The sequence below is a fragment of the Mesocricetus auratus genome, unplaced genomic scaffold (assembly GCF_017639785.1).
Source record: "Mesocricetus auratus isolate SY011 unplaced genomic scaffold, BCM_Maur_2.0 Super-Scaffold_100676, whole genome shotgun sequence".
In the NCBI taxonomy this organism is placed as follows: domain Eukaryota; kingdom Metazoa; phylum Chordata; class Mammalia; order Rodentia; family Cricetidae; genus Mesocricetus; species Mesocricetus auratus.
In genome coordinates this window covers 160,202,829-160,222,583 of record NW_024429266.1, presented here as the reverse complement: position 1 = coordinate 160,222,583, position 19,755 = coordinate 160,202,829, and the positions used below count along the sequence as shown (strand labels likewise).

General features: G+C 43.9%; 1 protein-coding gene across 8 annotated transcripts in view; it reads left to right on the top strand.

The window, feature by feature from the left end:
• The window catches only part of Foxp1 (forkhead box P1), a 405,483-nt gene that overhangs the window by 4,418 nt on the left and 381,310 nt on the right, over positions 1-19,755 (top strand). For all 8 annotated transcript variants that reach the window (XM_040738590.1, XM_005071201.4, XM_040738594.1 and 5 more), the window contains one exon: positions 16,510-16,604. The gene's annotated coding sequence lies outside the window, so the exon portion shown is untranslated. Of the gene's footprint in view, positions 1-16,509; positions 16,605-19,755 lie in introns of those variants that run through there.

Here is a 19,755-nt window from a genome sequence, read left to right as displayed (position 1 = left end):
TGTAGTCTGTATCAGGTGCTGCCTTTGTACCATGTAAGGCTGTGTCACTGATGCCATTCCTAGAGTTGAAAAGTATGTGGCGAGAAAACATTGTCCTCATTGTTGAGTTTGTAGTTCCTTTTTGCAGTGTTTGTCACTTAAGACCAACTTAATAATTTAAGTCTTGAGTGTTAGGGAGTATTTCCACTGCTTATGTGGCAAGGAGAAAGGATTTCTCCCAACATCATTGAGAGATAGATAGAGAGATATAATCTATCTATCTGTCTATCTTCTGTCCGTCCATCTGTCCATCCATCCATCCATCCATCCATCCATCCATCCATCCATCCATCCAATCACATAGGAAAATGAGAAGAAGAGAAAGGAAGGTTTTCTATAAATCAATATGATCAGTAACGGGATAGAGGAAAGGAAGGATTGAAATAATGGCTCATTCTAATATTGGAACAAAGATGCAAAATAAAAATACAATTTTTGGACAAGAAGCTGGCAAAAATTAAGTTTTTTGACAACTAGACCCTGCTGTCACCTGTGTCTCTGCAGCACCCACAGGTATGGTACTGAGCGTGTCAGCCCCTCTCCCCAGCATCTCTGCCTGCCCTCTTGGGAGTTCGTCATTGTTTTTCACAAGTTTCTCAGAGTAGTCCTTGTCCACCTGCCCTCTGTCTTTCTTTGTGGGAGACCATCCATTACTAAGTCTCCAGTTGAGGTGTCCATTCCCCCTAGGCCTGTGTTAATTTCATTTTCCATATAATAGGAACAAGACTCTAAGCATTACTTATTGACAAAATTCTGCATAATGACACTTGGACCAGTATGGCTTCATCTCACAACCTTAGACAGAGAAGAAAATATTGAAATCTAGGTGCTAAGTGTTCTATTATCTACCTTTGTGGCCACACAGACAAAGCCTCTACAACTGTATCAATAGCCAGGACCCATTTGTACAAAGCATTCATTTGTGTTAGTTATTGGTATAGCCCCAAAATTGTGTCTTCATACAACTAGCTCAAAAATATTTCCTCTGTAAAAAACAAAACAAAACAAACAAACAAAAAAAAACCTTCTTAAAACAAGGTTGTTTTCCTAGGGGATGTACTCTCCAGGATCAAGGTGAGTCAAGCAACCTTAGCTGAGGCATATTAGCAGGTGTGTTTAGAGGGGTAGCAGTGTACTGTCCCCAAGTTAGGGACAAGAGTTGCATTCCAATCCATTTTAGCTACTTAGTAACTTTTTGAACTTAGGAAAGGTTTTAAATATTTTAACCTTGGATTCTGTCATCTGAAGAGGGGGATGAAAAAGCTCCTACCTTATTATAGAAATAAGAACATTATAGTTTATCAGATACCTTTAAATTATACAGAAAAGTTCCTAACAGTGTTGGACTGATAAAAAATAATGTTCCCTTAGCTGACAGGTATATAGCTAATTATATTAAAACACTCCAAGGCATTAGTTTTCTGGTTCTGTAGGTAAAGATAAGAGGTGGCATTTAATTTTGGAGTCAAAGGTACTTACTTACATGTGTTCACCCTCTCCACATTTTGGAGTATAGCTTAACATAATTTTCACACGTGTAGATGCCTTAAAACAAAGTTCGTATGTGAGTGCATGTGTAGGGTCAGCTTTTGAATGGCTTCATGTTAGTGATTGTGCTTTCTGAATTTTTTTCACTTTGCTCAGACTAAGGAAACACTAACTCATTCTGACACCTTGTACGTCTATTTATACATCTATCTGTCCAGGTTCACTTGCTCACTCCCAAGTCATTTAGCTTTCCAATGGTTCTTACCATTGGAAGGGAGGGAGGGAGGGAGGGAGGGAGGGAGGGAGAAGGGGGGAGCATGCAAGTGCATGGTGAGAGGCCATTGATCCACTGAAGGTGCAGGTACATGCTGTTGTGAGTGACCCCGTGTGGTGCTGGGGTCCTCTGCAAGAGCTGTGCAGCCTCAGCCACCAAGCAAACCATCTCCCCAGCCCCTAGTTCTTAGTAATTTTAAGGACAAAGCAGGGTGAAAAATCTATTCTGCATTTTTTACTTTTCTTTTTTTTTTGAGTTTCTTTAGTTAACAGTGGGCATCATCGAGGCGACTTTGCATTCTCTCTATTTCACCTTCTTTTTCTCCTACCTTCCTCCAAGTTTCTACATCTGGAAAGTGTACGTGACCCATGACACTCAGCCGGTCTCCCGATTTCTGTGAGATGAAAGAGAACTGTGGTGTGACACCACGGAGGGGTCAAAGAGAGTTAAATTAAGATCTGGTTTATATGAAGTTAGGAGTTGGAGATGGTGATTCTGTCTCCCTGGAGTCTGGTGCTGTAATAAAGCAAACCCTATGCACAGCCAGCCGTTTGAGCCCCTTGGGCTTCGTAGGGTCACAGGTTCCTATTTGGTATTTCTGCTCCATGATGAAGCTAAGATTCCAAATCAGATATTTGGGACTGGAGATACAGCTTGATGGTTGAGTGCTTGCCTAACATTCATGAGGCCCCAGGTTCAATCCTCAGCATCAACCACGGGGGTGGGGGGGGTGGGGGTGTGAAATCGGATCTTTGATATTTTCCCCTAATTTGGGTGATTCTTTAGCAATTTTCATTACCATTGCTTTGGAACATTCACCAGTTTGCCTGGTTATTTTACAGTCAGAATTCCAAGGCCCAAGTCAAAACTGTAAACATTAAGTTGTCAGGCAAATACAGCACTAAGATCATTTATTGGCCACAAAAGATATATTAGTCCATTTCAAGGAGAATGAATTGTTTTGGTACCATAGCTTTGGGGGGAAGTCACTCACATCTCTTAGCTGTTCCTGTGTTTTAGCTGACTTGTTTGTGAGATGGGATTAAGTCAGACATTCGTTATGTACGAAAGGCAACACCCATGAGAGATGGTTGAATGGTGTTTTTCAGTGTTGCAGTGGTCCACTGAATGCCATCTGTGTTCGTGACTATGCCATTACTGTGTTAAGCACCACAACCAAAAGCAACTTAAGGAAGAAAGGATGTATTGAGAGATAGAGGGTTCATTATTGGGGAGATGGGGGGGCATGCATGGCGACAGGAGCAGGAAGCTGGCTTATAGCGTTTCATTCTCCCCCAGAAGCAGAGAGCAAGCAGGAAGTAGGATGGGACTGTAAACCCTCACAGCTCACCCCCAGTGGCATGTTTCCTCCATCAAGGCCCCACGTCCTAAAGGTTCCATAGCCCCTCACAGCAGTGCCACCAGCTGGGGACCAAGTGTTCAAATGCAGGAGCCTTTGGGGGTCATGTCTTACCTGGCCTACCACATTATCCAGGGAAATCTTTGAAATACACACCACACAAACTCATCCAGAGAGATGAGCATGGGTATTATTCTCCCTTTTGTCGACGGTTCTTGAGCATATGAGAACTGAAAAAAAAATTATTCCATGAACTTGCATTAGGTCCTCAACTCATGTTTCTTAATTTTGTGTTCCTATCGTGACATTTGGCCTCCTTTGAAGTGCTAATGTTTACATTATCTTTTTACAAGTTAGCCTTCCATGGATGCCGTGCTGTGCACATTGTGCTGCCAGGTGTACGCATTGTGAGTCTTCTCTGCTTCTGCATTGTGTCTTGTTCATGTCTGTAGAGGAACACTTTTGTTCTACTTCTCAGCCACTGGCATGGATCTGGTCCCCAAGTGTGAAACTGGAGTGTTGTGCTTGGAGAAGGCATCCTTTCCCTAAGTGTTCATCTGGGATTTGTCTCTGTACTCTTTATTCTTTACTTGGGGATCTTTCCAAGTTCTCAGTGAACATTTAGGACATAGTTTAATATAATAAACTGAGGACTGACTTGAAGGTACCTTTTAGTTATGTCTCCCGGGGTCCTATATACCATAACAAAATGTGCCTATGACTTGATGTGACACCTGAATTACAAGCCATTTCCTTCTCTCCCCAGACCGGTTTCAGTTCTATCTTTGAACTTCCCTCTCTTCTCTTGCCACCCTTAAGTGTCCGTCTGTGTGTCTATTTATTACATGTGTTTATTTGTGTATGCAGCTGTGTGTGTGCCATGGTATGTGTGCATGTGAAGGTAAGAGGACTATGTTGGGTGTCTTTCCATCTCGTTTGCAGTATGATCAATAGCTGTCTGCAGGGTATGCTGGGCTAGCTGGAGGCTCCTCTGTTTCCCTCTTCCATCATGTCTTAGGAATGCTGGGAATCAGATGAGTATTGACCACCTCATGGTATTGGGGATCGGGTCTTTGTAAGTACCTTCTCCACAGAGCCATCTTCTTAGCCCAGTTCTGTTTTTATCCTTCTCCTTCTCTCCTCACTCCCCTTCTCTTTCAATCCTCCCTTCCCCCTCCTCCCTCTTAAAAGAGTCCTCTCCCCCCTTTATTCTTGCTTAGGCCCTTATGCTCTTCCGGTATTTATTTCTTCTGTTTAAATATATTCGAAAGTAATGGCCTTTTAGAGCTATTTGCTAACGGATTCTTCTCTTTTCTTGATCTTAGCCTGGCTCTGGTTTGATTTTTGTTGGTTATTTACTGCTTCATGTGGCTATAGATGGTTTGGAGCAGGATAGAGGGAGCTTAGATCTTCGGTGTGAAGGGACAGCTAGCTTTCTTCTTCAGGTTCTCCATAAGCCTAGCCCTTCAAGGAGTCTCGGGAATTTTCCAGCTGTTTGGTTTGCCCAGTCTGTTTAGTGCCAGGCTCCCTAAAGCTGGCAGTAGACAGTAATATTTAGTGCTATGGTTCTAGACGGTGACCCTGTTGCTTGAAGAGCTGCACCGTTGTATCTCACCAGCTTATTGCTCTCTGTTGTAGGTTGAGAGTTCAGATACCCTTGAGTTCTCTTCCTGACTGGAGTTTTACTGAATGGAGTTCTAAACACAGTCTTTGCAGCAGCCATACTTGCCTTAGTCATTTGTGTTCCCAAGTTCTTCAGTGTTTGTGGAATTGAGTCCCTTGTGCATGCTCCCTGCTGACAAAATGTTCTGGAATTGGGATGTCAACCAATGGAGAGTCATTCATTCCATACGTTTTCTATTTTCCAAAAAGAAAAAAAAAAGCACACCGTCAATATTTTTTTCTTAATTGAACAGTTTGTTGAACAGACGGGTGCTTTAATTATGGTGGTCTAAATTTACACACATTGCGGTGGTATTTTGCTACATTAATTACCTTACTTGTCAAGAGTAACAGGTAATTACTACATCAACTCACCCTCCTGCAGTATATGGAAACAGAACTTTATTTGAACAGATTCGGGGAGCCAGAGTGCAGTTCCTGGCCCTTCACTCTGCTCAGGGGTGGCGGCATTGCTGGGATGTATTGAATGACATAGCGGGAAAGGTGGCCCTACCTTATTTGTAGCCTCCCACCTAAGATGTATGTCCAGAGATACCCAAGGGTTCTGGGAGTGTGGGCACCCTAAGGAACCTTTGACATTCCTGCTTTCACTCTCCTGCCCCGCTGATATGTTTCTGAGAAGAGGTATGGCTCTTCCAAGGCCACACAAGACATGCATCAGTTTCCAAGCCCAAATCAGCTCCAGACACCCCCTACCCCAACACACGCAAAACCTGTGTGACGTGCAGTACATCTTAATGACTTCCATGGAGTCATCTGATAGGGTAAGCTTTGAATATTCCTTCATGTTGCCTTCCTCGCTTGAACTTCTAACCAATGCCTCAGATGCCTTACAAAGCTGGAGTGTTTATCCTGTGTTCTGTTGAACTGCCAGGTACAACACCCATCATCTGATTACCCCTCCAGTGTCCTTGGTATCAGCTTTCATGGAAGCAGTGTTAAAGTTCCACTTGAACATTTTCTTAAGGCGTGAACATTTTGGAGCATATAGGATGCCCTAAGCAAGATGATGCCACATGAACTCGCCTGGCTTCCTTGGCTCAGAAAGAAAAGGTTCTCTGTCAGCTTGTAGGAATGGCACTGAATATACATAATGACAAAACACACTCACACTGTCTTAAAAGAGTTTGTCCCCCTTTTAGTCAAACACCTGTGACAAAATTACAAACTGTGGTTAACATAGAATACTTACAAGTGGTTTTTAGAGCTATTCAAGGTGGAGAGGCTCAGCTTGTAAAGAGCCGTGGTACCTGCTTTTCTTCTTGCAACTGGAACCGTGGATGGGTGATGTGAAGAAATTGAAGGCTGAGGACACCATCTTGCAGATATCATAGGAGGTGGCTTGTAGAGGCCAAAGTGGGTCTCTTGGGGGTTGCTCTTGAGATGACAAAGGAAGATTGATCTTCTGGTCCTCAACCCACTTCAGTTTCTGTAGTTTCATATGGCCTCATGTAATCGCAAATCAGACAGAAAAGCAAGCGAGATGAAGAACCGAGATGCAGTGACAGTTGAGAGAGGTCGTGGGCAGCGTGAGGATTGTGTTTTGTAGAGGCCCCGGTCTGGTCACAGAAGTCGTCTTGGAAAACTTGACTGGATTTCAGAGCTACAGTCTTAGACTCTGCTCCATAAATGCAGACGAAGTAGAGAAGTACCTTCAGGCAGAGGGGATGACCAAGCCTCCATTGTCAGGTAGCAGAAAAGCCCAAGAGGCTGAACTGGGAGTGGAGGAATGAGAGGGTCGGGTGTCATTAGGGCCCTGTGTACCATGGTCAAGAGCTGCTGGTTTCATCTTCAAACAGAAAGATGGCTGTTACTATCAGAGACTTCCAAGTCAGGTGCCAGAAACAGTGACTGCCTTGGGGAAAGGGACGGAGAGAGGGAGGGAGGGAAGGGGTGAGGGAGGCGGAAGGGAGGGATGAGGAAGCCTGCAGAGTGCTGTACTCCATGCATCTCTGCTGGTTCTGATTGAAGCAGGAGCCCCTGTCATCAGTGTGGTGAGACACTGGTACTCTGATCAGGGATGGAGCACCCCTCCCTGGGAGGATGTCCTCAGAGCCTGGAGCCTGAACCCACCATCAGTGTCATTGGTGTTTAGAGATCTAAATCTCCTGGCCTCCCTGTAGTCTTAGTGAATCAGAACCTGCAGTTGAGGCCTAGTCACCTACCATTATAGTAACGAGTCCTCCAGCATTTCATGGAGTTTAATGCAGGGGTCACTGAAAACTCTCCAAACTCCATCTCTTGTGAGAAGAGTGTGCCTATGGAGAGGGATTCTATACACAGGAGGACCTAGGGTTCTGGAAATTGTTTCCTGTGTCTTTGTGAAGTGGAAGAAATCAAGTCTGCCTTTGTTTGGTGGCAAGAGAATGGTGGTTTGTCTAAAGGAGGCAAATGGATCTCTACGAAGGACAGTGGCCATGGTCCAGGATTCAATACTGCCATGTTTCTTCGGCTACTTCTGGTTCTTCTGCTACTGCTATTCTTCTAATTTTTATTCCAAAAAATTAGAAAAGCCATATTAGTGTGACACCCTTCTCCCTTTCAGTGCTGAAAAGGGACACTATCCCATCATGACGCTTGCATGTCATAGTGTGCCTTAATGTCTCTCTTACTCAGTGAATTTGACCTTGTTTTGGACTTGAAATTCCTGACATTCCCCAGTTATAGATTGTTTCTTTTAAAATTTTTAAATATTTTACTTATGTTTTGATATATATTTTTATCATAATCACTGCCAACTCCTCCCAGATCTACTTCTCTAACTCCCCAGCTTCATTTCTTTTTTTTTTTTATAGCCCACAGACTTTCCATCTGTGATGACCATATATTTCTGGGCGTGGGGCCACCCACCGGAGCATGGTCCACCACCAGGAGCCAAACCCTTGAGAAAGCTGACTCACCAGTCTCTAAATCTATCACCTGCCCACAGCTCCTGAGTGAACCCTTTTCTCCTCCATTCTAGAATGTTGACTGGTGTAGTCTTGCGCAGGCCACCGTGACTGTGGTACTAAGTTGACGGGTACAGTGTCAAACCATATCCAGAGGATGGTGGTCTACTATGTTCCTCCTTGATCTCAGGCTCTGCAGTCTCTACCAACTCTGCCCCAGTTATATTCTTAAAGTCACTCTAGAGAGAAGATTAAGACCAGTATTTGTGCTCCATGTGCCCGTTCCTATTTCAGCTCCACACATGCTCCCCTGCCCTCCACACAGCCATGTCCACCCTCCCAGCTCGCACTCGCCTTTGATGCCTTGTAGGTTATTCCTTGTGCAAAACCTTTTCTGACCTGTACTGGGGTCAAGTCTGTGTTAATCATTCCCATATGGTTTTGTTAGTGCCTGGTAGATGTAGATTTGAGAGCACAGAGACCTCATTTGTCTCAAATTCCAACAGGTCCCACTTCCAACATCATGTCAGCACATGGCAAGCACTGAGAAAGTGCCTCACCAGCTGGGCACTCAGGGGCAGAGGCAAGTAGATGTCTCTGAGATCAAGGCCAGCTTGGTCTACATAGTGAGTTCCACACCAGCCGGGACTGCAGAGTGAGTCAAAAACAAAAATGAAGCACAAACCCTAGCCAATGAACAGTGTTCTTGAAAGTTATCAAGGTGATGAATGGAGACAGAACAGAGGCCTTTTCTAAAAGAATACATTGAATAGTGTCATATAGTCCTGTGGGACCAAGAGAGAGAAATGGAGACAAAGCTAGAAATGAGTGTCTCTTTCAGTACATTTACTGTGGGCTCCTATTTGGTATGGCCTGCCTTAGTGAGTATAAGCTAGGCTAGCTGCTGTAACTAGCAGCACATGGGTTTTGACAGCTAATATTAAAGGATGTGAATGTGTTCCTGTTGTTTCTATAGATGCCTCTGACCCATTGTCATGTGGATTGTGGTGTCTCTGTGGAACAGGGCCTTAAGTTGTTTGTTTCCCCTCCATGCCTCCCTCCCTGCCTTCCTCCCTCTGAGAAGAGCTTGGTTTGTCAGGAGAGATATAAAGCTAAGCTGAGAGGCTAGGGTATCTTCAAAGACCTTAAATTAACATGTTGGGATTGTGAGCCACAGGTTAGCTTTGGGGCTCTATTCTGAGAGCATGGGGGAGCCATAGATGAATGGTGAGGAGTCTGCAAAAACCCTGTGAGTGGCTAGCATTTTATCTTCTCCCAGCTGACATGGGTGTGGGGTCTCCTCCTTTCTCCTGAATACAGTGTTCTTATCATTCAGGAACCTGCTATTTCTAGTTCAAAGCAGACAATGTATTTGGGCTAAATATTTATGAAATGTGGAAATTGATGATCAAGATGTATTTTGTTTTTAATGAGAAAATGACTCAGAATTGTTTCAAGTTATTAAAAGGCAAATTACTGTGTGGCACCATGGAACATGGACAGAAAAAGTAGAATTGTACATTAAGCATTTTATTTATGGTCTAATCCACAGCAATCTGATTCTTTAAACAGGATGATTTAATTTATCTAAAGGACTTGAAATATTAGAATTGTATTTATTTATGGACTCTTATTAAGGGGACTATAATAAGTCGCATAACGTGTCCAGTTGCTTCAAGGAAAGCTCACTGAATTCCCAAGGAAAACCAGCACTGATTTGTGTGAGAGGTGACAGTGTCTTGTCTGTCCCCAAGACACTTGTTACCTGCTGCAAAGTCAGTTACAGGCCATTCATAAATGACTCTTCTCGGACGAGTTTTTTAAACCGTATAGTTAATATTTCTTTATTTTGGAAAAATCTTGAAAACTAAAAATAGTAAAGAAAACCTCTTGTCTAGTCCTTTTGTCGAAGGCAAACACTGTTAATTTAATTTTTTTCTGATCTTTCTTGCAACATGTCTTTGTACGCTTAAGGATTACTGTAGGTTAATTTTCTTGTCTTGCTTATTTTATGACATGTCATAGCCATCTCCATTTCCAGATTAATTCTTAATGACTACAAAATATCCCTTTGTCAGGCTGGACTATCGTTTACTTGCTTCTGTTTCAGTTTTGATTGATGGTTTAGGTAAAACAGATTCCTAAGACTGTATTCGTTTCATGTCTCAAATCATCTTGTACACATCAGTGTTAAAATGAAACATTAACTGGGATACAGATTCTTAACATTATTTTTCTCTCTGCTATGTATCTGAGCTTTTCTGTCTGAAACAACAAATAAAGGGAGCCAAGTCTTTTCTGTACTGACGCCCTATTCTCAGGGAGCAACGGGGGAGTATACTGCATACATTTTTTTCTGTGTGTCCAGTCAATGGACATGTAGCTCTTACCTTGAAATTACTTAACAAAGTACACCCTGCAAATCCAGGAAAGCAGTTTGGTTCTAATTTAGAGCCATCATGCCTGCCTTTGAAAGGTGGAAGGGGTGTCATTCCTAGTTTTTAGAATGTATGATTCCACTGATATTTTAAAATGTGTGCATTCCTTATTTTTCTGTAAAAATAACTGAAGTCCTTATAAACGGTCTCCTTAAGATACCTCAGTTTCCCTCAATCAGCACAGGCCCTTGATCATAAAGAGAGCAAGAGCTTTGGATCTTCTCTTTACTGGAAGTGTTGCTTACAGTTTTGTTCCAGTCAGTGCTCTCTGGCTCATGAGCATGGGAAAGGAGCCTTGCCGTGGGTCAAAGACTGCTGGAAGCTGAGTCCCCAGCTGTCATATCCTGCACCTTTGTCACATTGAGGCTATTCCCTCTTTACATTAGGAATGCCTTCCTGGCACCCAGGTGTCCTGCATGAAAATGTTAACCAGAGATGTTTCCTATTATGTTAGAGGAAATCTTATGTGCTATGAGTGAATGGCTATGCAAAATACCCAAACAGCAGAAGTAAGCAGATTGTGGCACTTGGACCAAACCTCCCCTCTTGATGATGACTTGCTTTTATCAATCAAGTTTATTGCAAAACCACTATACCGATTTATTTGCACCTTGTTTCTGGTTGCTTCCTTACTGTAACCACACAGTTGAGAGCAGTTGTCAGAGAGGATGTCTGGCTGCAAATCCCAACAAACTCACTGTGTTTTGTTTTCTTTAGAGTAAAAAAAATTGGCCAGCCTTTGTCTGCCTGCCTGCCTGTCTGTCTGTCATCTGTTTGGACATTGATTGAATACAGGGCATCACACATGTTTGGCACATGTTCCAGCCACACTGTATCTTCTGTCTTCAACCCTTTTTCCTTCTTTCCTTCCTTCCTTGCTTCCTTCCTCTCTTGGCTTGGGTATTATTGTTATTATTGTTGTTGTTATTATTATTTTAAAGACAGGGTTTCTTTTTGTATCCCTGGTTAGCCTGAAACGCATAAAGATCTTCCTGCCTCTGCCTCCAGAATGCTGGAATGAAAGGCATGAGCCACCAAATCCAGTTCATACTTGAACAGGCCAGAGGAGCCATTAACAGAAACCATAGAGCATCTTTAGGGGCTTTCATTTGGTTGCACTTTGTCAATTGGTAGTGCTTTCCTTACCTAGGGTTGTCCATGGATTGAAGGTGAAGTCAAGGAAATATACTTTTGTTACAGTAAGATACTAGACCAGTGGTGAGTGTGGGGGCAACAAGTGCAAGACCCTGGGTTTAGTTCTTACCAAGGAGAGAGAAGATAAAAAAAAAAATACTAGGGAATAGGAGGGAAGGAAGGTAGATCAAACAGTTAGAGCTGGTAGTCCAGCATTTGCCTAGCATAAGAAAGGCCCAGAGTTTAGTGCTAGCCAATGAAGACAAAGGGCTATGAAAAAAGGGGTATAGAGAAAAGGAGAGAGAGGAAAGAGGAAAAGGGAGACTCGACAGAGAGGAAGAGTGAAAAGAAAGAGAAAGGAAGAAAATAGGTGTGGAAATATATATGAATGAATGAATAAGTGAGTGAATGAATGGATGAATATGAATCATACTATAAAGTTCAAAAAGGTGGCATAGCACTTGCTTAGCAAACATCAGAACCTAGAATAAAGAGATACAAAGAGGGGTCAGGCTCTACTTGTGGTCGTCATAATCATTAGCGTATCCAAGAGGCTTCACCCAGTTGCCCCTGGTTGTTGAGGTGGAGTAAAGTTGCGGGCTGTGGCTCTGCTCTGTGTACCCTTTCACGGTCGAGATAACCTTCCACTTGTACTTCGAAGGCCCTGACTTTAAGTCATCCTGTAATACGACTCCCCTCAGATGGTTGGAAGGGATGAGAGAGGGTCTTAAGCATAGTGAGGGGGCATGAGAGTCAGAAGGTACACATCCTACCTTGTTGCGTTTGGCCAGAGGTAGGTGACAAGGATCTTCATGGCAGAGCACCCAGCCCATCTTTCTGCTTAGAAAGGAGAACTGGATGAGCACCTAGCCAGTAATGGCTACAACTGACTATTATACCAGGTCATGATGGGACAGCAATTACTTACTGGAAGTACACGGTGTGGAGATGCTGACACTGTGTGCCCACCTGCTGAAGTTGCTCATGGAAATAGCAGCAGTTGGAGACAGTCAGGCTGCAGGAAACAATGGTTCTGGATACTTGTTGAAATGTACTTACAAACCAACCACCCATCTAAACCTGCTTCCCACATGTTGTGCACTGTTTAGGCATCGTGGTCCTTTTTAAATTATAGATCCATCTTGGGCAGTGATTCCTGGAGTATGTATTTAGGCACTGCTGCATGTAATGACACACTAATTCCCAAAGTGATCTATGTGGGCTCAGGCTTGTTTTGCTATTTTATAAAAATCCAAAGTCATATGCAGTATTCAGTAGAATTCTTTATCCTGACTGGCAGACAGCATTTGCTGAAATATTTAATTTGAATTGCACATTCTATGATGAACCACATTGGGAGTAGTCTTGGTTTTATCATTCCTTTAATAGATGTGGGCCTACCTTTTAAAAAAGTTATTCATTTTAAATTATTATATGAATATTTTAGGATTATAATCATCATGAAATGAAAGAAAATTTGTCAGACCAAAATAGAAATTTAATTTAAGACAGAAATTGACTACAAGGTTTAGTTAGGACTGGAAACATGTATAAGAGGGTATTTTTAAACACTGCAGCTATACAGTTTTGTTACCAGTTCAGAAACATCACAGATGTGTTTTTTGGTGTCCTTGATGATCATGTTTGAGTCAGTTTAATTAAAGAGCAAACTTTTGTGAGGTTGAAAAGCATAGTAAACCTTTGTGTCGTCCATGGAGAAATGAATCTAAAACTCTGCACTTAGAGTCCCCAGATTTCTGTCACCAAGAAAACAGCAAATGCAGGGAATGACAAATCCAATTCACTGACCCGACCATGCCCCAAAGGATCCCAGACCCACCAGAGATACGTTCAGGCTTATTGCTGCTCTATCCACTGTTTCCCAGACACAGAACCTGCCTAGATACATATCAGTGGATAGATGGATAAAGACAATGTGGTATACATGGATGATGGAGTTTTATTCTTCTGTTAGAAGAGAATGAAATCCTGCCACTAGTAGGATAAGGATCTGAGCTGGAGGTCATCCTGTTAAGTGATAGACCCGAGTCAGAGAGAAGAGTACCTAGTGTTTTATAGTATGAGAAATTTAGGTTCATGCAAGCACAGCATGAAAGCGAAGGGGGCTGTTTAAGTGACCAGTGGCTCGTGCAGGCAGTGGGTGAATGTGAGCAAAGAACGGGGATAAGTATGTGTGAAAATGTCATAATAAACCCCATGATTCCAGTAGATTACGTGATGCCCCGTTTGGAAGATTTCTAGGGGTTGTATGTGGCGGAAGGCACTGCTGACTAGCACTCTTGACTGTGTTGAAGTTAAAGTGACCATGGTCAGAATAATCAAGCTGATCCACAGGCATGTGTGATTATAACATCCCCTTCTCTTTCCTTGGTGTCCATAACATTTCCTTCCACCTGTCACTTTGTCCTGGGTGACATTTGAAGCAGAAAACAAGTTGACCAGGTTTGTTTTCCAGTCAGACTCTTTCTTATGTTTCCTCTGGTGGCCCTTTGTTTCTGTGGGGCTCAAATTTACTATTCATGAGACCCATTTTAATCAATGACCATATCAGACAAATGGAAGCTAAGCACTGGTTAGTATGGTAGAAATAAACACGGGCTCTCATTAATGGTGCTGTCTGAATAATGAGTTGAGCATTGTGTCCTGAGCTACACTGTGAGCAAGCAGGCTTCTCACTGGAACGACAGGCTGACAGCCACATCTAGGAGTACAGTCATTAGTGTGCCCTGCCATCAATGTCACGGTACTGTGTCAAATTAGTTAGTGTCCCCTTAGCCGAGAAGCTGGACCTACAAATTATCCTCCCACATCCCTGGAAGCCGTGTTTGCGAAACCCTGCGATCAAGTGTGAGCAAATTATTAACACGGCTCATAAATTAACTAGTTTACAGGCTTATAACATTTTACAAGTAGATAATAAAGGGCCCAAAAGTTCCCCAATGGCTCTGCCCTGGTGTGAGGACTGAGACAGGCCGACTTTCCCTTGAGGCTTCTGAGGCCGATCTTTAAAGAGGCACAGCACTTGGGGTCTCGGAGTCAGTGTTGGGTGGTACTTGCCAGCAAGTGTACTTCCATTGAAGACAAGATAATGAACTTCATTATCTCATTATGCTGGTGAGTCTATGACAATGGTCCTTTCTCATGATGACAGTCATCCCTTAGAAGTTTACATATGAATGATCACTGCTTACTCCAATGGAAATGTTCTTTTTAAAAAATTATTTTTTATTTTAGGTTTTTCAGGACAGGATTTCTCTGTGTGAAAGCATTGACCGTCCTGGAACTCACTTTGTAGATCAGGCTGTCCTTGACCTCACCTGCCTCTGCCTCCCAAGTGCTGGGATTTTTTTGATGCATTATTCTGTCTAGCTCAAGAAGAATGGTGACCACATAGCCTACCTTAGGAGAACTCGGATTGTGTGTGTGTGTGTGTGTGTGTGTGTGTGTGTGTGTGTGTGTGTGTGTGTGTGTGTGTGATATCATCATTGTGTACAAAAGAGGTCAATATCAGGTGTCATACTCAAGTGTTTCCCACATTTTTTTTTCTGAGATGGGGCTCACTGACTTGGCTAAGGCTGTCTGGCCAGCAGACTGCAGGGACCTCCTCTGTCCACCTCTTCAGCAATGGAATTGCAAATACATCCCACCAAATTTCTTCTTGATGTGGTTTCTAGGGATTGCATACAGATCCTCATGCTTTCACAGCAAGCCCTTTCCTGCCTAGGCCATCTCCCAAGGCCCAGAACAAGGATGCTCACGCTTGTCTGACTTGAACAGGCTACATGTTGCAGGCAGCTGATACCCAGAAAACAGTGTGGCTTAGGCAGCCTGAGTTTACCTGAATCTGGAAGAGATACCCAGAGTGCTGTTTCTGAATTGCCCTGTGTGTTCTGCTTGGTTTCCAGAGACTTGTGACTATTCCAATCATAAAACTCCATACATCTTTTAAGTTTCAACTTCTCAGATTGATTAATCTAAAAAATGGGGCTGGGTGGTAGTGGTGCTCCCCTTTAATCCCAGGATACTCGGGAGGCAGAGACATGGGGGTCTCTGTGAGTTTGAGGCCTGCCTGGTCTACAGAGCGAGTTTCACCGAATGTTGTTTGAACATACTGTGGAAAGAGAAGAGCACGTACAAACGCCTGAAGGGCTCACACTGGGCCCTCACTCTGCTTCATTCTTTTTCTCTAGAGCATTCCTTCTCTAGGCTCCACTGCAGTGGAGTGGCATGGTCACCTCAAGGCTTCCTGGGGGCCGTTGACTAGCAGCTAGTCTTACACTTTCAGAAAGCACTCAAAGGGAAAATGACTGCTCCATCAGCAGAATTGGCAAACTCAGAACCCCACTTAGTAAATAGTATACTCATAACTCAGCCAGACCCCCAGAAGCCCACAGCTTTAGCACACATGCTTGCCCTGCATGGCAAGGCTGTCCTGGTCTCCACTGGCATGCGAAATGCAATGTAAACTGACAAATGATGTGGCTGGCAGGCAGTAGTATTCTTACCTTTTCAAGGCACCTGTGGTCTGGAGGTTATGGGTTTCCTCCTAGCCTCATCTACAGAGCCCCTGAAGCCGAGATAAGAATCTAAACCTGAAGTGAAGTCTTCGTTTTGTATAAATGTGCCTTCTTGCTCTTACTTCTCAGAACCTGTAGGCATTATAATTCAGATAATGCATCCTAAGAATATGGCTTGAGAGATACCTCTGTCTGTAAAGTGTTTGTCCCACAAGATGAGATTGTGTTCCAGTCCCTGGTATACACATAAAACAGTGGCAATTGTCACTCATCTCAGAGTTGGGGACATAGAGACAACCTGATCAGTTAGGCTAGCTGAAGGGTAAGCACCAGGCTCAGTGAGAGACCCTGCTCCCCAAATAATGTGGAGATGTGATTGAGGAAGTTCTCTCAATGTGACCTCTAACCTTCATACACATGCATACACCGAAAGAAAAGAGAAGAGCAAAGGGGAGGAGACAATGCTGAACACCTCAGGAAACCACACTACCTTAGGAAGTATCTCTGCCCTCAGGAGTGACCGTTGCACTCGGTTTAATGTTTTTCATCTTCCTGATTCTAGAAGGGAAGGGGAAAAATTGGGGCAAATATCCTGTTTGAATAAAGGAAGCCTAGGGAGGCAACCAAAGCCCCTGGCCCTAACCCTTCTTTCCCTTTTTGCCCCCAGGGTCCTACTGTGAGTTGCAGTCTTGTGGCATTCTGCAGGCCCCCTGCCAGTGACCCCAGGCCTTTTATGGCTGTGAGACTTATTAAAAGCTCAGGGTAAGTGACCAATGTGTGGATCACCAAGGGGTGGAAAGAAAATTATGGGTCACCGGCCCCACGATCAGGCAAGAGTTCCAAAAATGACAGGTGCATATATGCTGCCACTTTCTGTGACAGTTCTATGACTTTTCCACATAGGTACTTTCAGGGCTGGGGTGGTGGCTCAGTGGTTAAAATGCTTGCCTTGCCAGCATGATGGCCTGAGATCAATCTTATGCAAAACAAAATGAAACTTACCACTGAAGCACTGAGAAAGTAGAGACAGGTCAATCCAATGGCTTGCCGGCCACCCAACCTGACCTATCTAGTGAGTTCTAGGTTGCAGTGAGAGACCCTGCCTCAAAACAAGGTGAATGGCTCCTGAGGAATGACACCCATGGCCTCCACACATGTCCATATATAGGCATATGTCCCTGTACAAGTATGAACATGCATGAACAGAATGAACTAAAAGAAATCCCATTTATGCCTGGTCATAGGTCATAGTTTCAAAAATATATCCAAATACAGACATGGCTCATATTGTTTCCAAAGTACCAGAGAGTGACTCTAGTTACCCTCCTGGGCCACAGACAATGTCTGTTGTGGTTAGGCCCTTATGTTGTTGGTTAACTGTGGGTCCTTTGTCCCCTAAACATTGTATACCCAAATAATCATTGTGCTGTATTGATCCGAGGGCTTTGGTTTGCTTCCCCATCTGCTGACACATCAAGGTTGGGGTGCCATTCATGAACTTGACAGCTCACAGGGTTCTAGTCTCTCTTGACGTTGTGCAAATAATGAATGAAGAAGAAACAGGTTTGAAATACATGCTCTTCCAACTTGGCAGGAGACTGCCAGGTCAAAGCATGGTAAACTGTATGTGAATGGCTTTTTCCATGTGACAGGAAAGCCCTTCCATCCCTCTCGCCCCCCAGTCACCTTCGCTTTCATTAGCTAACCCAGGGTGGTGGGATGTTCTTTTATTTGTGTGAGTCATGTGGTCTCTGAGCTCCGTCTGTGTTACACTTGATGGACACGCTGTTGAAATATCTCTTTAGTATCAAATATGGATGAAGGGATACACGGGTAGATTATGGCAGGCTAAAGATCAAATGCCAATGAAGAGCGATTAAATTTCCTTTAATCATCAGAATCTGAGAGGGCTTTAAGATCTTCCACCTTTAATATAGGCCTTAATAAATAATACCGCTTTGAATGTCTGCAGTATGTTTGAATTTCACAAGTCTTGCATGTCAAAACATATAGACAGGCTCAGCAAATACACTTCTCCAGACCAGCAGTGCTAATTAAGAAGGGAAGTCAGGGTTAAACAAACAGCTTTGAGAATAGAAGGTGGGAGCTAGAAACCCAACTTGTGGATCTTTCTAGGGTTCTTGTCCTCGCAGAAAATGGCAGTGCCACCTCAAGAGGTGTTTTTGCTTCACTGTATTATCTGACTATCTCAGAACAGATGCTGCTGTAGGTAGGTGCACAAATTTGCTGTCTTTGTGCTCTGCCTGTTCAAGGGTATTGGTGCTTTCTTTCCTCGTGGTGCCTGCTGGATCTCCAGCCATTGTTCCTAGATCCTGCAAGGAAGAGATGGGATCAGGAGATGAAAGTGCCCTTCTAGGGCAGGCAGGCCCCTTTGCACGGCTTCCCTGAAGCCTCACTCGTGCCTGCTAGTCCTCTTCTCTGGACTCCTGAGAAATGCAGCCATAGCTGTAGGAAATGTGCTTTAGAGGACTGGAAAGCAGGAGACGTGGACAGTTGCCATGTGGTTACGTGCACGTGTGGTTGCTTACACGAAGTTGTACAGTTGCCCTGGGTCTTGTTTGACTTACTCTGTTGACATTTCAGTCTGCCTGATTCTTAGCAGAGACTTGCTTCTCAGCACTCTTGATACTCCATGTTTCTTATGGTACCATGATGAGTCTGAGACTTGCAAAGGACACCTTCTCCCCACCCCCAGAGAGGTGTAAAAGTTCTAAGTCCTGAATATGCAGATGGTTCTGAGGTTTGGTATCCCAATGCCATAGCCAATTCCCACACAGTGGTGTGCTCCCAGTGTATGTAAGAGACAAGACTGAGGGCCCTGTCTTATGTAGACTTGTAGATGTGACAACCCATCTCCCACCATTCCCTCCCAACTGTGGAGCATGCCAGCTGATGGGTGACAATAGACTGGCCTGGATGTACTTTCTGTGACAATTCCCAATGGGCTCGGAACTTACCTTGTCCTATTGGACACTGTCTTTGTCCCCAGCCTGTGTGGTGCTCACGAGTGCAGTAGGCTGCTGGGTTAGTATGCTTGCTCTCATACCTGTTGTGGACACAGGACAGCAGTGTGAAGTTAGATTCAGCATGTGCTGAGGTTAGATTGACTTAGACTCAGATCCTGTTTTTCCAGGTGAGCTTCCCTTAGTAGACCAGACAGATCACTTAACAGCCCTGAGTCCCAACTGTATCTCATCTGGAAAGTGGGTACAAGTTAGGCAGTTGTGGATGATCTACGGTAGAGAGTCAGCAAGATGACTCAGGCAAAAAGCTCAGTACAGACTGGTCCTTAACTGAGGCCACCAAGAGCACTGCCCTTGGGAAGGTCGGCACCTGCCATCCTGTGGCTAGGATGTGGATAGTTGTCATCTGACAAAACATGCACTTTTTACAATCCAGTACTTGTTGCCTGGTGTTCCCTTTTAAATATATGTGCAGCTTTGCGGGTTGTCCCTGATGCCTCTCTATGAGGACCTCTGCAACCATGAACCCTGGGGACGCCTCCACAGACAGAAGGGAGAGCTTAGGGTCTATTTCTGTTCTCTTAAATACAAGTGGTTCTTGTCTTCCAAGGTGATGTCCCAGCACTGCTTATGGTTCTTTGCTCTTGGTCACATTGGTCTCTTCTCTTCTGTGCCTCAGTTTCCTTATGTGAGATGGGGGCAGATAGAGGTGTCACCTGGGTCAGAGGGTATTACTACTATAATGAGGTGGTTCATTCCCTGTGCCCTGTTCCCAGGGCCTGGAATACAGTTGTCAATTTGGAAGGCCAGCAAGGGCTTCTGTGAGATGCAGTGAGAAATGTTATCCTGAGCTTTCTTACTTTCCAGCTTAGAGTTTTCATTTTTCTCTACTCTTTTTCCCTTCTTGGGAGGGTAGAGGAGAAAAAGCT